General features: G+C 34.6%; 1 long non-coding RNA gene across 2 annotated transcripts; it reads right to left on the bottom strand.

The window, feature by feature from the left end:
- Positions 1-1,227: 1,227 nt before the first annotated feature.
- Positions 1,228-6,222, bottom strand: LOC110804441 (uncharacterized). Of its 2 annotated transcripts, none has more exons than XR_002537736.2 (5): positions 5,963-6,222; positions 4,013-4,182; positions 3,493-3,680; positions 1,903-2,015; positions 1,228-1,687 (listed from the first exon to the last, which is right to left on the bottom strand). It is a non-coding gene; the product is annotated as an uncharacterized lncRNA (long non-coding RNA). The 2 variants fall into 2 exon arrangements; XR_002537735.2 differs by having other exon boundaries at positions 1,903-1,961; positions 5,963-6,220.
- Positions 6,223-9,214: the final 2,992 nt, after the last annotated feature.

Here is a 9,214-nt window from a genome sequence, read left to right on the forward strand (position 1 = left end):
ATTGCACCTCCGTTAGATCATATCACTATAAAATTACCTAAAAAAAATATCAAGCCAGTGTGAACATCCCAATTTGATGAACCCTAGTACTCTAGTAGTACTAGAAGACCCACTTTCGAAATGCCAACTTCATCTGGATTGAGGGTTGGAGGCAGTAATGAAAAGGAAATAAAGCATAATTAATACAATTAAAAACTACGTCTTATCTCTAAAACGGTTCAAACTCCTCGAAGGAGAGCCAATTTTGCACTTATCTTCACAATTGGCTAATTGAAAAGCAAATCGGAATCGCCGACTCAATACTCAGAATTGAAACTACAAATTATGACCAGATCTATTCGAATAGAGTAAGAAATTGAGGTTTTTGGGAGAAATTCGCACTGTTTTGTGGTGAGAATTAGGGTAGCAAGAATTCTGCTGCCATGTTTGGCGGAGAGGATAGGAGATGCGAAAGGGAAGAGGGTTTTTGTTTTCTTAGTTCAGCCTCTTTTTTTTTTCTTTTTTTGTTTCTATTTCATTACATAATTAACCTTAAGTAACACCCAAAAAGTGATACATGAAGTAGTAAAAGTGTTACTATAGACAATAGGTAACACTTTAGTGTGTGATACATCCGCTCATGTTCCCTAAGGTCTTATGTAACACTTTGGGTAACGTATGGTAACACTTTTAAAAGTGTTACTATAAACCCTCTTATGTAACACTTTTGTATATCATTGGTATCATTTTTAAAGTGTTACTTTTTATTTCTTATGTAACACTTACTTATCTATAGTAACATTTTTCAATCATATAGTAACACTTTATCCGACATTATGTATCACGTTTACGAACTAATGCAACACCTTGTTGATTATTAGGTAACATTTTTCAATCATCTTTTGACATAAAGTAACACTTCATTTGGTATTATGGATCACTTTTTGCAAACTGATGTAACACCTTGTTAATTAATAGGTAACATTTTCTTTATTATTATTATTATGGGAAAACACCAAAACGTTACAAGCTTAACAAACTACAAAGATCAGGTGAATTACAAGAAGTTGGAGGGGAGCCGAGATACAATCTGGGCCCCTATTATTATTATTATTATTATTATTATTATTATTATTATTATTATTATTATTATTATTACTACTACTACTATGCTTATTTAAAATATGCAATTTTTTTTTTACTTTTTTAAATATTCAAATAATATTAACATGTACAAAATCATGAATGTGAAACATATACGATACACAATAATTTGAATTGATATGATTTCATAGTTTCTTAAAAAAAATATCCACAAACACGAATATTTTTTGTTTGCTAAACAATCTAATAATGAAAACAAAAAGAAAATCAACTACGGTCAACTCCGGTCTTTAGACCACCAAATTTCAAAACAGAAAAAAAAAATTAAAAAAAAAAATAACACTCAGTGCCCTAGCAAACAGGAAGCAACGAACAGTAGCAAGTAAACAGAGAGCAGTAACAGCCGACAACAGCAGTAACAGAAGCAGGCAGCAGCGGTAACAACAGTGACAGCAACAACTACAGCAGCAGTTACAGCTATGTCCTCCTCTACATCTTTGTGATTATAACCATCATATGGCCCATCAGCTGTACTTTCACTGTCCCATGAAGAAATGATCCATCAAAATCATCTGATTGCATCAACTAGTCATGAACTCAGGACCTAAAACGAGAGAGAAAATTAAGAAACTTAGCTCAAAACATTCAGAAGAATATGGCAAGAGAAATTACAATTCTACGAAGGTGAGATTCGACAATTATCACCAAAAAGCGTCCGGTTTATGGCAAGAGAAATTACAATTCTACGAAAGCTTGATCATCCAAAATATAATAAAGCTACATGATTTAATAACTTCGAAAGTGTCTTGTAGTATATACCTTGTGTTCGAATACATGGAGCATGATCTTTCTGGTTTGCTCTCTTGCCCTGATATAACCTTCACCGAGCCTCATGTCAGTTTTCTTTAACTACTTCCAAGTTCCAGCTAGAGCTAATAAAGTATATATACTCAAACATTGTATTTATAATTATATGCAGATAAAATGCTTTATACAATAAGCATGCATCAGAAACATTCTATCAGTGTCTATAGTTCTCAAGCATTCTTGTTCAGTCTGATTGGAATCCACAGATTTTCGGCATCATTCTTTATTAAAAAAGATGTGCAGAAGGACTTGAAGGAACCGACTCAGCATCCCTAATCTGATCAGCTAGAGGAATCACGAGGAAATCTTGGACAATATCAGCTTGCGTCCAAAATTGATTCAAACAACCTCTATTGGTACTGATTAGTACTCCCTCCATTTCTTTTTGATGTATCCATTTGGAATCTGGTGTGGTTTTTAAGAAAATTGGAATATTGGTTTGTATGAGTATAAGTGTAATGATTGGGTGTAAGAGAAATGATTGGGTGTAAGAGATTATAATAAATAAAGGAGTGGGAAAATAATAAAGAATTAAGGTAAGAGAGAGGAGTGATAATGATGGGTGATAAAGGAGGTGAGAGAGTGGGTATATGGGGAAGGGAAAAGAATTAAATATTATGGGTGGGAAAAATTAGGTGGGAATATGGGTAGAATCTTTAGGTATTTTGGTAATTAGATAGAAATGTAAGGGCATTTTAGGATAAAATGTATGTCCAAAAATAGAATAGATTCTAAATGGATACAACAATATGAAACACTTAAAATGGAAACGGATACAACAAAAAGAAACGGAGGGAGTAATTGGTACTGATTAGTAGGGAATGGGTAGACCAATAACATACAAATTTATACCAATAACATACTAAATTTGTACTAATAGAGGTTGTTTGCATCCCAAATGGACGCTCGATGATATTGCTATAGCCAACCCCAAGGAATCACAAAGGAAATATGGTAAAGTGACATCAGAGTTGGTTATACAAACAAGCTTGTACAAGGGGAAAGCTCTAGCGTGAAACGATAAGTTGGTTGTGCTACGCTGTAATAAATAGGCAAGAGTAGAGAGAGAAAGGCATGTGAATTCTGTGGTGTAATAAACAGTGCGAGATAACTTCCACCTCAAGAAAGTGGGAAGGTTGTAATTAGTTAATTACGCTGATTAGCTAATACAATAAATTTCTTGCCTATAATACTCCGCATATGCAGTTTCATTAAGCCATAAAAACACAAAAAATACGATTAAGCTACCTGATTACTAGGAATTCCTAGCAAGGACTTTATAGATATGATGATATTTGCTTGTATAACTTAGCACATTAAACAACATGAAGTATTAACTATCCTAACAGGCCAACAATGAATGCAGTTTCAGTTCCCTATGGTCTATACTCTATACATAGAAGACACAACAAGCAGCTGGTATTGGTTAACTTATATCTTCCAGGATCACATATTTCTAAAATCCCTATTTCCTGGTCACTGGTAGCAACGAAGAAAGCAAGGAACAAAATTTTTGACTACAAGTCCAAGAAAATTACGCACCTTTGTTTCCCTACAGAGATTTGGATCAGAAAACCTGGTTTCATCAACAACCACTTCCGGAGTTCGAGGTTTTCCATTACAACTGCTGCAATTGAAGATGTCAGCACCACTCCTTTTATTAATGGGACTTTTGCACAGGCATTGAGAACATTAAGTGTTCCCTTCAAAGCAGGATCAAGCTATTCAACCTGATATGAAGAAGTCGAGAAAACAGGTCAAGAAGGAAAGAATCAGACTAATGCGAGTTGGTTTGTAAATGCTACTTTCTAAGTGTTTTATGAACCCCTCTCCTACAACAATGATAACTACAGATCCCACTATTCTCAGAGTTTAGGTAGGTACAAACTACAAATGAGAAGGCTTAGAAAGCACTTGTCTAAAAAGGAACACATGCACACAGTTCATAGGCCATTAGTACAGTAAAGAATGAAATTGTACATGAAAAACCCCTCACTTTGCCATGTTTGATGAGCATCATGCAAAAAAAGAAACAAAGAAATGAGCGAAGAAAAAGTTGAACCTCTAGGTCTTTAACATCATGGTAGAAGGGAGAAGCAATGCGAAAAACACCTTCACACCCCTCCACAACAGTATCAAAATATCCCTCCTCCAATAGCTTTGTAGTAAACAAGTGAAGCAGATCCTTAGCTCCATATAGAGAACGCAAGTGCTCAACTTTCTTTGGATCATCTGCAACAAAAATGAAACATCTATATAAATGAGCTATCCAAATTAAGTTTTTTTTTTTGTTTTGTTAAATGACTGTTACAAATTTCAAGGAGTTGGTGTACATATAGAGCGCAAGGGAAGATATTTTCATAGTTGGCCATATCTCAACTAATTTGCAAAACGTTGACATATTCCTTCAAGAAACCTAATTGCAATTCATTCCCCTATCTGTTACTTATAATCAAATACATCTTTTTATAGGAAAAAAGATTCTCAAGGACAAAACAGATCATTATATACTTTCTATGGAACCCCCCCTATCCCCTACTCCTCTCATTGTTATCTAATTTCACTCGCCCAAACGTCAATTCTCCCCCCAGCACCTCTCGTTGTTACCTAATCTTTGAATTTTTTAAAGATACTGGGGGAGTAGGAGCACTTGTAGAAGATTGTAAGGGTTGCAGGATAGCAGAATCCATCAACTGAAACAAGTTAACCCTACACCAAATATAAAGAAAATAAGTCCAGGTATATCAAAAAGAAATTAGAGCATGTTGCACACAATGGGAGGGAATTTGGTGTTTGGTATAATACTTGCGTGCGAGAGACGAGAGCAGAGAGTTGAATGCCCTGAGACCTGAGTAGATATTCATAATTATACCAAACTTATTCTCAGATCAAAATTTAACTAAACTGCCAGAGAACTAATATCTATCAAACATCTTAAATCAGAACACTATAAAACCTTAAACTTTTTTTTAAGCAGCTTCTGCAGTGTCTGAAACATTATTACATGCCACCTTATCATGGTAATAAGCGCTCTCACATATTTTGAGACTGACATCACCCAAGGACTCATCTTTTGCTTACTTATAAGAACGTTCTTAGTATGGATGATAATTCCTCTAAATACTGATAACAACAAGTTAACAGTATAGTAAACTTAATTGCACACATAAATGCACCAGAATCAATCCAATCAATCTTGTTATTCCTTAATTATATAAAAATGAATCATGGAAATCAAAATTTATTGCAACAATATTGATGATAATAACACAACAATTTCCATCTTGAGTATCTACGTGTTTAATCGAAGCAAACACTAACCTAGAGTATTGAAACTTAACAAAGATTTCAAAGGATATGACTTCTGCTTTCTAACACGCGCTTTCTGTAACACGTACTAATAAGAACTGATATTCTAAGTGACAGAGGGTAAGTGAAAATTTGGGCACAATTCACATATAATTCTTGAACCAACATGCCATTTGAGAAACTTAGAGGCAAAGGCTAAGTTAAAAATCTTAGTACATTTCATGTATAATTCTTGAAATAACACGTCATTGGAGAAATTTACAATTCTCATAAACTAATAAGATATGATATTTTGAGTAAATGATGAAAAAACCTAGAAGTTAATCATGTATTAGACTCAATGGCATGTCAAAAGATTGAAATAAATATAAAATTTTGACAAAATTTAGAAAAATATCTAAATTGTCCCACGAGGCCACGACATACAAAAGAGGTTATGAACAAGGGTATCATAAATTATCAATTTGAAGCTCTCCATACGTCTTATGAGAAATATTGAGATAATAAGAGAGGACATAATATAATTAATTGGATAAAAGAGAAACTTAATGTAAAACACAAATTGAAATTCACAATTCATATAACATTAAAGAGAAATCCGAGTGAAAGAAATAACTAGATTCCTATTGATACTACACAAACCATATTTGAGCAAAATTCATACGGAAAAATATTAATAGGGAAATTGAAAGTGAAATATTACCAACAGTGCGGAGAGACAATTAGGGATTTAGGGTTGCTGGGGAGTCAAAGAGTGTGTCTGAGATTCGGAAATTAGATCAGTAAAAGTAGATTTTGGGATTTTAAGCTTTACGGATCCCCGATTTGCACTTCTCAATCCGGTCAATGGTGGCTTCATTGTGCCATTCATGGTTGCGAGGCCGGTGATGATGACAATGGCAATGGCGGCATTCATAAAGTGTGTTCTTGAATTGGCTTTTGGATGAGTGTTTGGTCACTCGTAATTTGGGGTTATAAAATGGGTATTTTCTTATTTTTAAAAAATCAACTTCTTTTTTGTTTTTTTTTAAAAAAAAACTGATAAATATTAGAAAACGCACATTCTTTTTTTCCTTTTGGCAGAAAATAGTTTATTTTTGCCTTTGCCTTTTTGGGATTAGCCTTTATTTTCATTGCAAATATTTAATTTTCTTTTTAAAAAAATAAGGAAACACTTCTTAGTGTTACCATAAAATGTTACCTATTTTAGAAGTGTTACCATAAAATGTTACCTATTTGAAAAGTGTTACCATAAATTGTTACCTATTTTAAAAGTGTTACCATAAAATGTTACCTATGTTAAAAGTGTTACCTTGAGTGTTACATTTTTTTAAAAATGTTACCAAAGTGTTACTTAAAAATCTAGTAATTTTGCATTTCAAAAAGTGTTACCAACGCGTGTTACATAAGCTCAATTATGTACTAGTTAATATTATTAATTCCACTCGAACTGAAGCGGCCTCTAGCTAGGCATTCAGCTCACTTGATCTCACTGAATTATTAACTTGTTTAATTAATTAATACTGAACCGCATTTATTAGACTTAACATTGAATGCATACTTGGACCAAGGGCATTATTTCCTTCACTACATACCATTAATTTTGAATGTAAAATATGGTCTAAAGTACCATAAGTTTTATTTAAATATGATATGCGTACCATCAATATGTTGTTATTAGTTTAATTATTGCAAATCCTATTTGATGAAAGTGGCGCCTCCCTTGGTGAAATTCAAGAACGGATTTTCCAATCCATTTTCAAGACGAAGTTTGAAGTTGAAGCTTCAAGATGAAGTCGGGCCATACTAGATCATAATTAATCTTATGCATGTTTAAGATATTTAATGCTTTCAATAAGTCTTGATATTCTACAAGATATTATGGCTTTATTAATATTGCATGATTTAAGGATTTTAGTTCAATTAAAATCTAACCAACAAAGTAAGAGCCTTAAGTTTAAAACTGTAAAATTGAGTCAAAAGGTGCCATCCCGAAATAACACTTACTCACCTTTACATCAAACTAGAAATAGTTTTACGCCAAAGCGAGGTGTTACTTATTGATTTCATAGGGGGTAAGGTATACATTAGTTGTGAGTACAAGTTGATTTTGGTTGAATTGAACGATATATGTAAGGAGTCCTTTTATGTTGTGGAAAGTGAGATAAGTTTTCTTAATAAGTTATTTGACGTATCTATCAACCAAGAATAGTTTATATACTATTAGCAACAAATTTCCTTACCTAAAATATTTTATAATTAAGACAAGCCAAACCATACTTAGATCTTTAATGATTTTAAGGATCTTGAATTCATTTTTATTCACACATAACTTAACACATAAAACTCGAATAAAATGCTTAGTAAATTTGAATTATACACGTTTGCTTGAATTTAATGAATTAAGAGCATGTATGAATGGTTGTTTATTTGTTTATTCTTTTCAATTTTTGTTTTAATTATAGCAAACAACACTTCATTGAACATTCGGTCAATTCTCGAGAAAGAGAAGTTGAACGGGAAAAACTTCATTGGCTGACAAAGGAACATGAAAATAGTTCTAATGAAGGCAGAAAAAGAGTATGTCATAGATGAGGCGATGCCCGAAGCCGCTGGCGACGGGGTCACTTAGGCATCCCTCAATCGTTGAATTGATGCCAACAAGGATGTAAAATATCTAATGCTTGCATCCCTCAAGTATGTACTGTGCTTCTCCTAGATCCTTTATCGAAAAACACTTCCCTAGCCAAATCTTGACAGAGTTCAACATAGGAATGTCATTTCCGATAAGTAGTATGTCTTCGATATATAATACTACAAAAGCAGTTTTTCTCCCACTGACTTTCTTCTATACACCAGATTCGTCTGCGTTCTTGACGAAGCCAAAGTCACTGAATGCTTCATCAAAACGTATATTCCAGCTCATTGATGCTTGCTTCAATCCATATATGGATTTCTTAAGCTTGCATACCTTTTTAGCATTCTTTGGATCCTCATGGAGGAAATAATGTCCTTGATCCAAGTATGATTCAATGCTAAGTCTAATAAATGCGGTTCAGTAATACATAAATATGCAAGTTAATAATTCAGTGAGATCAAGTGAGCTGAATGCCTAGCTAGAGGCCGCTTCAGTTCGAGTGGAATTAATCATATTAATCCACAGCTTACTCTTGACTAAACCCGTAGGGTCACACAAATAGCACGTGAATGGATCAAGTATTTAAGTGAATTAAATGCTCTATTTATGAATATTCGAAATCGACGGATCTCGGTTCCAGTGGGAGCTGAAATCGTCAAAGGCAAAATATGAATACTCCGGAAACGATGATATTGCCGGAAACGGAAATGTGGATCGTAACGGAAATATAAAAATTATCCAAGTCGTAGATGTTGCCAGAAATGGAAACATGGTACGTATCGGAAAATATTATTGGAAATAGAAATATTGCCGGAATCGGAAATATTGCCGGAAACGGAAATATTGCCGGAATCGGAAATATTGCCGGAAACGGAAATATTGCCGGAATCGGAAATATTGTCAGAATCGGAAATAAATTCCGGAAACAAAAATATTAAATATTTGTTCGAATCGGAAATAAATTCCAGAATGGGAAATGTTGAATATTGTTCGAATCGGAAATGAATTTCGGAATCGGAAAACGAAAAGGAAGCGCGACGTACGAAATAATCGTTGGAAGAGCTTGTTAGACGCAAGGCCCATCACGAAGCCAGACCCGCGCCTAGCGAAGGCCGCGCAACGAGCAGCAGGCCCAGCCGAGCAAGGCAGGCCCAACCGAGCACCAAGCAAGGCAAGCCCAACCGAGCACCAAGCAAGGCAAGCCCAACCGAGCAAAGCGAGCAAGGCCAGCAACAACGCTCACGATGGGCCGCGTGCTGCCAGCCTGCTTGGGCCGAGCCGCGCACCGTGGCCTTATGGGCTACATGTGTGTGGTTT

The sequence above is a fragment of the Spinacia oleracea genome, chromosome 1 (assembly GCF_020520425.1).
Source record: "Spinacia oleracea cultivar Varoflay chromosome 1, BTI_SOV_V1, whole genome shotgun sequence".
In the NCBI taxonomy this organism is placed as follows: Eukaryota; Viridiplantae; Streptophyta; class Magnoliopsida; order Caryophyllales; family Amaranthaceae; genus Spinacia; species Spinacia oleracea.